Source organism: Elgaria multicarinata, chromosome 3, assembly GCF_023053635.1.
Source record: "Elgaria multicarinata webbii isolate HBS135686 ecotype San Diego chromosome 3, rElgMul1.1.pri, whole genome shotgun sequence".
NCBI classification, from domain to species: Eukaryota; Metazoa; Chordata; class Lepidosauria; order Squamata; family Anguidae; genus Elgaria; species Elgaria multicarinata.
This window is the reverse complement of record NC_086173.1, coordinates 150,629,242-150,643,169: the sequence shown is the minus strand read 5'-3', so window position 1 is coordinate 150,643,169 and position 13,928 is coordinate 150,629,242.

The window sequence follows — 13,928 nt, the reverse complement described above, 5'->3', positions numbered from 1 at the left end:
GACCCGACATCGTTCTGCTACAAGAGACCCATCAGAAATCTCAATTGAAAAACAAAATTAAGGCCAGATGGATTCAACACTACGTATGCTCCCCTGCTTCTTCCAAATCAAGAGGAGTAGCCATAATTGTGGCTAACCAATGCCCATTTCAGATCTTGGACACATGCTGTGATACACAAGGCCGTTACATCTTCATTTCGGGACTCTTGGGCTCTGAGCAACTCACAATTGGATCTATCTACGCCCCTAATGTTAATCAATGCTCATTCCTTCAGGGTATGTTTTCTACCCTAGACACTTTTAAAAAGGGTCAGGTAATCCTTGGAGGTGACTTCAACACTGTACCCAATGATGAGATGGATCGCTCTAAGGCTAAGTCTGGTCGACCCCAATCCTCAACTTTTCTCATGGACCTTCTTCAGGAATAGGGCTTGTGTGATATTTGGAGAGTTCTACATCCGCAGGATAGAGACTTTTCCTGTTTTTCTGCAAGACATCGCTCCTACTCCCGTATAGATCTCTTATCTGAGCCCTTAAAGGACAAAGTGACCACAGCTGACATAGGCAACATCACAATGTCAGATCATGCCCCAATTTGGATTGACTTGACACTTTCAGAAGATCGCACCAACTCTTATTTCTGGCGCTTGGACCCTCATCTTTTAACTAAACAATCAGTTCGAGAACAACTGAAAAAAGATCTCTCTGAATACTTCCAATTCAATGACCTGCCAGAAATCTCAACTGATATCTTATGGGATTCTATGAAAGCGGTTCTTCGAGGATCGTGCATCAAAGAGGCTTCACAGATAAAGAAGAAGAGAGAGGCAGCACGCACCAGGCTACTGTATGACATTTCTCATCTCGAAGCGCTTCATAAACGCACCGGCAGTCAAAGGACATACAGACAACTAATGGGCAAACGTGGTGAACTTATTGCTTTAGACACACGTACTGTACATAGATCCTTGGCATTTCTTAATCGTTATTATCACGAATTTGGCAACAAAAGCTCTAGGCTTTTAGCCAAAGCCTTACGCAGAAAAATGGCTAAATCTCGGGTCTCACATATCAAGTCACCTCAGGGGGACCTTCTTTATAAGAATGAGGAAATTTGTAAGGCATTTGAAAATTTCTATCAAAAATTATATACTTCAGACAGCCCTGATGTGACCAAGATAGACGCATTCTTAGACAGGCTGATTATCCCTAAATTAAAAGTAGAACATAGAACTCTTCTTAATAGTCCCATAAGAGCTGAGGAGATAGAAGAGACCATAAAACGTTTAAAAAATGGGAAATCACCAGGCATAGATGGTCTTGGGGGGGGGATTTTATAAAGCTTTTAAAGTCACCCTTACTCCCTATTTAGTGAGATTATTTAATTTTATTTTAGAAGGTGGGGAGATTCCAGAATCCTGGAAACGCACGCGTTTGATAACCATTCCTAAGCCAGGACGAGATCCCCACCTAGTGAACTCTTATCGCCCAATAGCACTTCTTAATCAGGATGCTAAACTCTTCACATCCTTGCTTGCTCATCATCTGAACCAGTTTATAACAGAATATGTAGATGAAGATCAAACAGGTTTTATGCCAGGTCGACACTTAGCAGATTCAGTGCGCAGGATACTTAACTTAATTCACCACAGCGAAAGCCAAAAGTCTCCTTTGGCACTGTTTTCTCTTGATGTTTTCAAGGCATTTGACCGCTTGGAATGGCCTTTTATTTTTCGCTTATTTCATAAAATGGCGTTTGGTAATCAATTTCTTAAGGTATTGAAGCAATTGTACTCTGATGCTAAGGCAACAGTATGTGTTAACTCTTGGGAATCAAAAAGGTTTCAAATAACTAGAGGCACACGTCAGGGCTGCCCACTCTCCCCATTTATCTTTGCTATTGCAATAGAAGCCCTAGCAACCTCAATTCGGGCAGACCCAGCTATATCGGGGCCTAGAATAAATGGGAGACATCATTGCATCAACTTTTTTGCTGATGATATATTGCTTATGTTAACAGAACCTAAGATTGCTCTTCCTGCTCTTCGCACACATCTGGATACCTTCAAGGAAGTTGCTGGTCTGGAGGTCAATTATGACAAATCTGATTTGCTCTGTGTTAATGTCCCTTTGGCTGAACAGAAAAATATTCAACAAATTTTTAAAGTCACTTTAAGATTTGGCAGTTTAAAATACTTAGGCATTCAGATCACTAAGGAAATCAAACAACTGCGGATACGCAATTTTGATCCTTTATGGAATGCGCTAAGAAAAGATATGACACTGTGGAAGAAACTTAAATTATCTTGGCTAGGGAGGAATGCAGCCCTGAAAATGACTTTGTTGCCTAAACTGTCTTTTTTATTTCATACCCTGCCAGTAGAGATTCCTGGAAATGAGTTCAAACGTTGGCAACAAGCTCTATCCACATTCAGTGGAGGGGGCAAACGCATCCGGGTCAATCAGGCGACACTATTCCGACCAACTAAACTAGGGGTTTTGGTGTCCCAAATCTTAGGCTGTACCATGATGCTTTTCAATTGAGGCAACTACTCAAAATAATTAGAAATGAGACAGCAATCCCGTGGGTGTCAATTGAAAGCGCCCCCTACATCCCTACGATCAGGGCGATCCCATTCCTTCCAACACTGAAAAAATATATTCAAACAATAAATAACCCGTTTTTGAAAGCAAATTTAAAGGTATGGGCAAAGTGGGCAAAATGGTTTGCACCATCCCCTTCCCCCCTAACCCCGATTTTAGACCACCCCCGATTCAGAGATCAATTTAAATACAGACAATTTGCAGGTTGGGAAGAAAAAGTTTTTTTCCATATTTGTGATCTCTTTATACAAGGAAAAATCATATCACTGCAACAATTAGAGGAAAAACTGAGCCCACTCCCTTGTACCTGGCTCCAAAAACTGCAAATAGTCTCTTTTGCAAATGCTCTATATCAATTCCATAACATTCCACGCTCGCTTACTATATTTGAGAAAGCTTGCCTGACTTATTCTAGAAAGGTTAAAGGGGGAGCTTCTGATATATATCACACGATGTTGGATTGTCAATTCCCAGATAAGGGAGGGTTAAAAATGATTTGGGAACATGATCTGTGCACCAGTTTCACTGAAGGTGAATGGAAAAGCTTGTGGCAATCAGCACCCTATAAAACAATATCAGCAAAAGTTAAAGAGCTCACTCTGAAAATCACTCACAGGTGGTATATCACCCCTGTTAGACTGCACCATATTAGTGGTAATATATCCCCGCTCTGTTGGCGTGGTTGCTCCATTCCTGGCACTTATATTCATCTTTGGTGGGAATGTCAACAGGTCAAAACTTTTTGGTCAAGGGTTTTCCAAACCATTACAAACATTATTCATGCTGAAGTAGAAACTGACCCAGCACTGGCTCTACTTTCTATTTTTAGGAATGCCAATAGAAACATTATTCCCAAAGCCTTGGTCACCCATTTGCTGGTTGCAGCCAGGTGGGAAATTGCCCAACTCTGGAAAAGCGACAGAGCTTTTGACCATCAACGCTGGTTTGATAAGATTTGGAAACTAGCTTTAAATGATAAATTGACACAACATAGCAGGTTAGCAATAGGGGAAACAACATCAGACACATTTTTGGGAAACTGGTTGGACTTTTTCACATTTATTAATGTGAATCCTAGCGAACCTAGACCCCCAATGACTCAGGAATCCTTTTGGTCAGAGGTTCTAACCTAACCTGCATCTTTTTCTGTACTAAGTGCTTATTGAAGGAATGAACACCCATGCTTTTTTATAGTGGTGCTGTGGGAACATTTATATTGTTGTTGAGTGTTTTCTTTTACTCTCTGTGTGTTTATTGTATTTGTCCTTACTTGAAAATCAATAAAAATAGTATTAAAAAAAAGAAATAAGAACATCACAATAAACAATTTTAAGAAATTAAAAAAAAATTATATGGAGGTTATTTAATTTAATTTAAATTAAATAATTTAACCCCGGTTAAATTAAATAAGATAAATAATCAACATTCAGCAAATTGTTGGAGAGGATGTGGGGGAAAAGGAACGTATTTACATATGTGGTGGGAATGCAAATATGTACAAAAATTGTGGAAGATGGTGTTTTTGGAGATTGAAGAAATTGTGGGAATGAAGATAGAGCGAACACCTAAAGTAGCATTACTGTCACTATTTGAAGATTTAAAATGTAAAAAAGAAATTAAGGAATTGATAACGAATTTGCTGACTGCAGCAAAATTGATTGTAGCTAGAAACTGGAAGATTCAAGGGGAATATTGTATTGAAGAATGGTATAAAGAAGTATGGGATATAGCTATTAATGATAAATTGACTTGTAATATTAAATGGAGAAGAAGTATAGCTAAAACAAATGATTTTGAAGGAATTTGGAAACAGTTCCTAATATTTGTGTTTTCTAAGGGAAGTGGGGAACCACCAGCAGAAGAAAGTATGAGATTTTGGAATCAGGAATGAGATCCCGAGGTGGGGGGTGCACTTGTATGTTAAGTTTGATTATGTTATATAGATATGATATCGATGTTATTCAACATTTATATAGTATGTTGTTTTGTTTTAATTAGAATGGTGTATGTTTAAGTATTGTAGAAAATAAAAATAAAATTTTTTAAAAAAAGTCCTTGGCACTGCTGGAACAAACAAGTTTTTGCCTGCCTACTTTAAAAAAAAAAATTACATTGTTTTACAAGACCTACAAAAATGTGGACTAGGAATACCTTTGTTGCAACCTCAAATATCCATTTTAAAAAAAGAAGGTGGGTGTGCGCTCCAGGGTTGAAGACGGTGAAAGCACAACCTTCTAACCTGTTCCTGAATTGGCAGGGTGGGGGTGGGGCGGGGCATTTTCTCATTCTTGTTGTTTTCAAAGGACGGAAATGGATGAGGGGTCACAAGCTGGAATACAGCAATCGAGTCACTAAACTAAAAAGTAAATAAGCAAACAAACAAAATATTTAAACTTTTCAACTTGAATAGTTTTGGACAGTCCACTCTTCCAGAAGGACACTTAGCAAGAGAGCAGCTAAAAATGCACAATTCGGAAGAAATCATGAAATTTGGGGAGATGCTGTGGGCCAGGTAGAAAATTCACGGGGAGGGGGAGAGGCTTCAGACCCTACGTGCCTGTTGGCTGATCCTAATATAGCCAATATTTGGTTGCAAATATTATATGTCTTAATTTTGTAAACTGCCCAGAGAGCTTCGGCTATTGGGCGGTATAGAAATGCAATAAATAAATAAATAAATAAATATTGGTACAGGAAAATGAATGGTTATGCAATACCAGTGTCAGTTTGGTGTAGTGGTTAGAGTGCTGATTAGGAGTGGGGAGGTCCAAGTTCAAATCCCTACTCAGCAGGAATGGAATTCACATAAGATATAAGAACATCCCCGCAGATGCATCTGTGGAAGTCAGGATGTGGAGGACACAATCAGTTACATACTACACTGTAAACTCTATAAAAGCCCTAGAGATAAATATCTAAACAGACACCTAGTACAAGCAGCCAATCTTAATAATATGGATATGAATTTGTAAGTATTTACCTACTTACAAATTCATCTAAGCCTATTCTATTAAACATAGCTAGGTTTGCAGTTAAAGCAGCTCAGCTTAGAACTGCGATAGAGGACAATGACCTAGTTTAGGATATGGGCCGCTATATTTATATCCTGATTAATTAACGCAACTGTAATGAATATATATTATTGTGACCGAACTACTATAATACTCTGTTTTATATTGTACCTTGAGGTGTCTATTGTTGATGTTGATGACTAAAACCTATTTTGGTTGCATAATAACGATTTGGATTTGGAATTCAGTGTTAGACATTGGAACAGTCACTCCTTCTCTGCCTGGCCTACCTTGCAAGGTTGCTGTGAGGATATGATGAGGGGGGTAAGGTATGTAATTCCCGAGCAACTTAGACACCTTTATACAAATACAGTGTTGTTCCCTGCCTTCATCCAGAGGGAGAGGCTGGTAAGAAATGAATAGATATATTATATTATTATTTTATTTCAATTATTATTATTATTATTATTATTATTATTATTATTATTATGGTTGTTGTTGTTGTTGTTATTGTTATTATTATTATTATTATTATTATTATTATTATTATTATTATTATTATTATTATTATGGTGCATCCTCACTTAGAATACTGTGAATATTTCCAGTCACCATACCTAAAAAAGAGATATCATGGAGCTGGAAAAAGTGCAGAAAAGGGCAACTAAATAATAATAATAATAATTTTTTTCTTACCAGCCTCTCCATTTGGATCGATGTGGGGAACAATAGTAAGTATAAAATACATTTAAAAACTGATTTAAAACATAGTATACATGGTTAAAACATCCTAAAAACATCCTAAAAGCATACTAAAAGCATCCTAAAATTCCACTGGATAGGCCTGCTGGAAGAGATCGTGATTAAGGGGCTGGAGCATCTCCCCTATGAGGGAAGGTTACAACAGCTGGGATGGTTTAACTTGGGGAAAAAGGAGGCTGGAACTTATAGAGGAGGACAAAATTATGCATGTGGATAGGGAGACATTTTTCTCCCTCTGTCAAAATACTAGAACCCAGTGGGGTCATCCCATGAAGCTGATTGGTGGGAGACTCAGGACAGATAAAAGGAAGGACTTCTCAACCCAGTGCATAGTTAAGCTTTGGAGTTCACTACCACAAGATGTAGTGATGGCCACCAAGTTGTACGGCTTTAAAAGGGGTTGGATAAATTCCTGGAGGAGAAGGCTGTCAATGGCTACTAGTCCTGATGGTTATGTGCTATCTCCAGTATTCAAGGCAGAAGCCTGTGTGCATCAATTGCTGGGGAACATGGGTGGGAGTGTGCTGTTGCACCATGTCCTGCTTTGTTGGTCCCTGGTCAACAGCTGGTTGGCCACTTGGTGGACAGAGTGTTGGACTAGATGGACCCTTGGTCTGATCCAGCAGGGTTCTTCCTATGTTCTTATGTCTGCTATTGCTCAGAGGGCTGGCCTAGGGATAATAATAATAATAATAATAATAATAATAATAATAATAATAACAACAACAACAACAACAACAACAACATTATTATTTTTTACTCGCCTCTCCCTCTGAATTGAAGTGGGGAACAACATAGAATACAAAAATATTATAAAAGACAAAAAACTGATTAAAACATATAAAACATATAAGACAGCTCAGATGCTGACAGTATCACTGTGGAAAAAGAAAATCTGGGACATAGCAATAAACAAAAGTTGACACAGAAGTTAAGAACACATACAGGGATAAAGAAAAGAGACACCTTCAAGACGGACTGGCAAAAATATATAGATTACATGAAAAAGGAATAAACCAGAACAACTTTGGCAGCAGCCTGTAGAAATCTGTGGGACTCATAAAAAAACAGATAACCAACAATCTCCTTGGAATACTTCGTCGGACTTGTCACAACTAATGAGAAAATTCTACTTTGCGTGTTAAGTGCTGTGATTTGATGTAATTGACCAAGCGTGGGGAGGGGAAGGGGAAAGTATACAGAATAAGTATGGACTAGAGGTGTGATCCGCTTCTCTTCGGTTCGGAGAAGCGATAGCGAAGTGGGGGCTTCGCCTCTGTTACAGGCAGAAAAGAAGCGAGTAGGGAGGCTAGCAGAGCAGAGCAAAGAGAAGCGACCACAAGCAGATTGGTCCTCTTTTTGCGAAGCGCTCCATCCGCCATTTCGGATATTTTTCCCCGTAGGATTGCATTGCGGAAAAGATTAGTGTATAACTTTTTTGTTTTGAAACCCACATCCCTGAAACTCACTGTTCTTAGAGAGTGGTGGTTGGGGGTCATTTGTGGCGATGTTCAGCCTCTTTCTTTTTGTGGTTTGCTTGCTATTAATTTGTTTAGAATGGCTAAAAGTGGGAGGGGTAAGGTTTTTTTGAAGCCACGAGAGGCAGATTCAACTCCCAGTCATGATCACCTGATGAAGCATCCTCCAATCCCAATGTTGGAGGGGGGGAATAAGCAAAACGGGGTACTTAGTAAGTTGGGATACTGGGTAACTTTTCTTTCTTTGTCTGAACAGACTTTTTCCAGTGTTTTTTGAAACAGTAGCAAACAAACAAAATATTTAAACTTTTCAACTTGAATAGTTTTGGACAGTCCACTCTTCCAGAAGGACACTTAGCAAGAGAGCAGCTAAAAATGCACAATTCGGTAGAAATCATGAAATTTGGGGTGATGCTGTGGGCCAGGTAGAAAATTCACGGGGATGGGGAGAGCCTTCAGACCCTAAGCAAAACGGGATACTTAGTAAGTTGGGATACTGGGTAACTTTTCTTTCTTTGTCTGAACAGACATTTTCCAGTGTTTTTTGAAACAGTAGCCCAACCAAATGCAGAAACACAACCTCAAATCTTATACTAAGTAAATAAATAACAGATTGGAAACACAGCACTGCTACCCACCCTAACCTTGGTGAACAACTGTGTAGATGTGGCGCAAGGAGATGATGTCCATAGGGCATGTGGACATGCCCAGTGCACACTCCTGCCCTTGGAGGGTCATCAGAGCCCTCCAAAGAGTAACCAGTGAAGCTATGCCTGTCATGAGCTGAAGTGTGCAGTAGCTTCTGAAAGACTGGTACCTAGACAAGACCAGTGAAATTGGCACAGTTCCCCCTCCCCCTGGGCACATCCACTTTCCTCTTACTGGTAAAAGACAGACATAGCCTTTTTAAAAAAATTCTTCTTGTTGTTGTGATTCAGCAACACTGCTGCTTTTAATTCCACCCCTCCTGTGTTTATTATTTATTTATTTATTTATTTATTTATTTATTTAACTTATATACCACCTCATAGCCAATGCTCTCCTGGCTTTCCCTCTTCAGTGAAGTCAGGCAGGCGTTCATTGGGTTGAACTTCTTTTTGTTGTTGATTATTATTACTACTACTACTAATAATAATAATAATAATAATAATAATAATAGTACTGCTATTATTAACATTATTATTATTTACTAATGCTGTGTGATCACAGTGCAGTCAATCAACTCTGAAGCAAGGAAGACAAAGCTTTACTCTTATCCTCCTAGCCCCCTATTATGGGATGCAAAAGGCATCTCTCTGTGCTGTTCCTGCCTCACAGGGCTGGTTTGCATTACTGGTTTTGATGGACTGGAAACATGGAAACAATCCTTGGCTCACTTACTTGTGCCCCCAGAAATGTCTGCTGCATGCCCGAGTTCCTGCCTCCGCCTGGGTGCTGTCATTGTGGGGTATTGGGATCTGCTGCCTGGGACTTATTTCCCCATAGATCTATGGCACAGTGTGTGTGTGTGTGTGTGTGTGTGTGTGTGTGTGTGTGTGTGTGTAGCACCTCTCTGCCTGCCTCCCTGCCCTCCTGTGCCTGAGAGATGTAGATGGGCTGTGTGGCTCAACCCCACAAGCCACTTGCATGCTTGCTCCCAGTGCTTCAGACCAGGGCATAGCCACCGCCTGCTGCTGCCTCTCCTCCTCTGTGCCCGCCTCACAGTGATGGTTTGTGTGTGTCTTGCTTTGTCTCAGGGGATTAGTCCTTCCTGCGCTCACCCTGTTTAGACTTCTTGAAGTTCCAAGTAAATTTTTGAAGTGTGGAAGAAGATTCATATTTAGGTTTATCTTTAAATACTCCCCAATTCATGGCATGTTGGGATTTCCTTTGAAATGGCCATGAATAAGGAAAGCCCATTAGCTGTCCACAGCTTTAAAAATCCCTGAGATATTTGAATTTCTGAAAATGGGGTGTGTGTTTTTCCAAAAATTCCCCCAAAATCACTGGAGCCTCAGATTTCCCTCCAAATGGGCATGAATAAGCTGGATAAGCTGTCATGGTGCCAATTTTGAGGTTTCTATCATTTACGGTGATGGAGATATCGAAAGGGGTGTGAATTGGGATTACAGGGTGATGCTTAAAAAGTCGCTAAAAATCAGGGCATGCTCAGATTAGCTTGAAACTTGCCATGAATATGGATCTATGTGGCATCTGTGAGGGTGCCCATTTGCAAGTTTCTATCTTTAAAGATGTCAGAGTAAATCCCATTTCTGAAAATGGGATGTAGGATTTTCAAAAAATCCCCCAAAATCACTTGCGCCTCGGATTTCCTTCCAACTGGGCAAGAATGTGGATACATGGATAAGCTGTCATGGTGCTGATTTTGAGGTTTCTACATTAACAGAAAAAAGTTATCGGCATTTGGATTTCAATGCAAGTTTATGGGGGAAACGGAGCTCTGGTTCAGATGCGGAGCTCCACAGCGAAGTGGAGTGGACCATAGGTAGATCAATGCAGGGCAGAGTGGACCCGATCCAGAACTTGCAGATCAGGATCCGGAGTGCATCGGGGGGGTCCATGCACAGCCCCAGTATGGGCGTGGTTTGTGTATTATAAAATTATTATTATTATTATTATTATTATTATTATTATTATTATTATTATTATTATTATTACAGCCGGACTTTGTAAAACAGCCCCTTCTTAAAATAAGGGGCCCATCAGCAATATGGAGGCCCTAGCAAGTAGATCAGGTGCTGATGCCAAACCTGACTGAAGAGTAAAAATGAGCCTCACGAGCTGAAACATTTGAGATGGAAGAGTGTGCACCAACTAGACGATGCCTTCGCATTTGTGCATCCTCCACAATAAACTTACCCCAAAACCGGCAGAGGACAAGAGAAGGTCGTGATTTATCAGAGATGCATAACAGAAAAGGGAGGCTGAAAACGGACAATGGGAGAGTATGAAATCAGCTATGGGGACATAATTACTTACCCTAAAAATCTAGTAGAGGGAGGCTTGAAGAAAACATATGGCCGAAATAAAATGTTTGTTGTAGAAGTGATCCCACTGATCAAGTAGTCTCCTGGCCTGTAATAATTAAATGAGCTTGTGCTATCCGTTATCAAATTGACTGGGCATTTGGTCTTCAGCCTCCTGCAGATACCATTGGGCTGCAGCAAAAGTATTAGTAGCAGCTGCTGTATCATGCCGGCGACGGTCCCTGTCACACGCACCCTTGTGGTCTCAGAGCCAGCTAATTGGAAGCCAATTGGAAGCCAATCCCTCTCCAAAGAGCACAGCCGAACAGACTTTGAGAGCAAATATGGAGTCCACACACATGGCCTCAGATCTGGAGAGCATGACGTTTCAACTCACGCTGCCATCGTCCTCTGCCTTCCCAAACTCTTACCCCAGGCTCTTAGAGGCTCAGGAGCAATTTCTGAACCATTGTTTCAGGCTTTCTATATGAAGAGTTGCCAAGCCTTGCTAATGATTTGAGGTTTCTTGCACTGGTTTCAAAAGTCATCTTTGGGGTGGAGGAAACCCCTTAAGTTTTGGTGAAAAGTAGAATAAATCACCATGATTATTTTTTATAATTATAAGGCAGCAAATCATACCATTCCTCTCTCTGCGGTTTCATGTGCAGCTGTAGAAAATATTTTTGCCTTCATGACCCTCCAGAATCGGTCTGCTTCAAGGGACTGCGAGAGAGCAGTTCAGGAAACTTTGGCTGGCTTTTAGTGAATAAGCTAATTATTGACATACTAAAGGTTATGATATGGCAATAAACGGAATAGTTCTTTACTAGTTCCTGGACACTCTTTTGTTGATTCTTCCTTACCCAGCACTTTAATATCAATGTTATTTTTAATAATAAATTTATTTCTTACCCATCTCTCCCTCTAGATCGAGGTGGGGAACAACATAGAATACAAAAATATTATAAAAACATAAAACTGATTAAAACATATAAAAAGAATACATTGTTAAAATAACAGCCAGACATCTTAAAATTCGACTGGGTAGGCTTACTGGAAGAGATCAGTCTTTAAAACTTTTTTATATTCAGAAAGACTGTTGAGTTGACAAATCTCTCCCGGCAGGCCATTCCACAGCCTGGGAGCAGCAGCAGAGAAGGTCCTCTGGGTAACGGTTGTCAATCTAGTTTTCCCCGGCTGAAGTAAATTCTTCCCAGAGGACCCAAGTGTGCAAGGCAGAGAGTATGGGAGAGGAAGCCTTCAACTTCCCAAGCTCAGGCACATTGTCCCAGAGTATCCACATCAGAAGCCTATATCACACCTTTGCTAACCATTAGGACATTGGGCACGTTCAGATGGCACAATAGTCAATGGGGGATTAATAGTCAATTCCACGGTTGATGAACATGACAAGATAATCAAGCATGTGCATTGGCTAGCTCATCCCCCACCCACCCCTACCCCTTCTCTGTCCTCCCACCTAATAGCAGCGCTGTTTCCCTGTTGCTATCTCTGTCTCTGTGCGCTGCTCTTGAGAGCTGTCAAAAATGGCAGCTCTCAAAAGCAAGGCCGAGAGAGAGATCCCTACAGGAGCTGGAGAAGTGCCCTGTTTCTTCTGTGGTACTGTGCAAGGGGAAGGGTGGGGGGTTACCCAGACCCACTTCCACTCCGCCCCCATGCCTGGCAACCCCACTTCCTTAAAATTTATTTTATTTATTTAGCACCATCAATGTACCTGGTGCTGTACATAGTAAAAGAATAACACAGCCACACCCTGCCACATAGGCTTACATTCTAATAGAATCATAAGAAAACAATAAGAAAGGGAAGAGGACGTACCAAATGGGCACAGGGGGCAATAAAACTAACAGTGTGAAAGTAAGAACAAAGTCAAGTTCTAAAAGCTGTAGAAAAAAAGGAAAGTTTTCAATTGAGCTTTAAAAACAGTGATTGAACTCGTGATCCGCAAACGCTCTGGAAGAGAATTCCAGGCATAAGGGCCAGCGAGGGAAAATGCATGAAGCCGACCAAGAGAAGTAGAAACCCTTCGGCGGGTAAGAGACATGGCATTCGATGAGCGGAGCGCAGAAGCGGGGCAATAATGTAGCGTGACCCTATGAATAGGAGGACAGGGCTCCTGTATCTTTAACAGTTGCATAGAAAGGGGAATTTCAGCAGGTGCCATTTGTATATATGGAGAAGGAAAGGAAAAGAACCTCTCGTGCAAGCACTGAGTCATTACTGACTCTTGGAGGGACACCAGCTTTCACTGACGTTTTTTTGGCAGGCCTTATAGCGGGGTGGTTTGCCGTTGCCTTCCCCGGCCGTTATTACCTCTCCCCCAGATAACTGGGTACTCATTTTACCGACCTCGGGAGGATGGAACGCTGAGTTGACCCGAGCCAGCTGCCTGAAACCAGCTTCCGCTGGGATCGAACTCAGGCCGTGGGGAGAGTTTTGGCTGCAGAAATGCTGTAGGAGCTATACTAGAGTGACCAAATTTAAAAGATTGCAGGGCACCTGCAGCTTTAACTGTTGTGATGAAGAGGGAATTTCACCAGGTTCCCCATATATACAAACGACACCTGCTGAAATTCCCTTTTCTGTGCAACTGTTAAAGATACAGGAGCCCTGTCCTTCTTTCCATATGGTCACCCTAAATAATGTGAGATGAAAGAAGAAAGATAGGAAGGAGCTAGACTGTGGCAAATTTTGAAAGTCAACAGGAGAATCTTATGTTGGATTCTGAGGTGAATTGGAAGCCAATGAAGAGATTTCAGAAGTAGAGTAACATGATCAGAGTGATGAGCGAAGAAGATGATCTTAGCAGCAGAGTGCTGAATAGAAACCAATGAATTGTTGTGAGAAGAAGGAAGGCCAGTCAGAAGAAGGTTACAATAGTCCAGCTGAGAAATAACCAGTGCATGAACAAGAGTCTTTTCAGAAGATCTCCTCAGAAGAAATGGGGCGCAACTCAAAAGAAACGGGGTGGTAGAAACTAGGAGGAGGGCTTTCTCCGCTGTGGCACCCCGGTTGTGGAACGAGCTCCCCAGAGAGGTCCGCCTGGCGCCTACACTGTGCTGCTTTCGTCGCCAGCTGAAGACCTT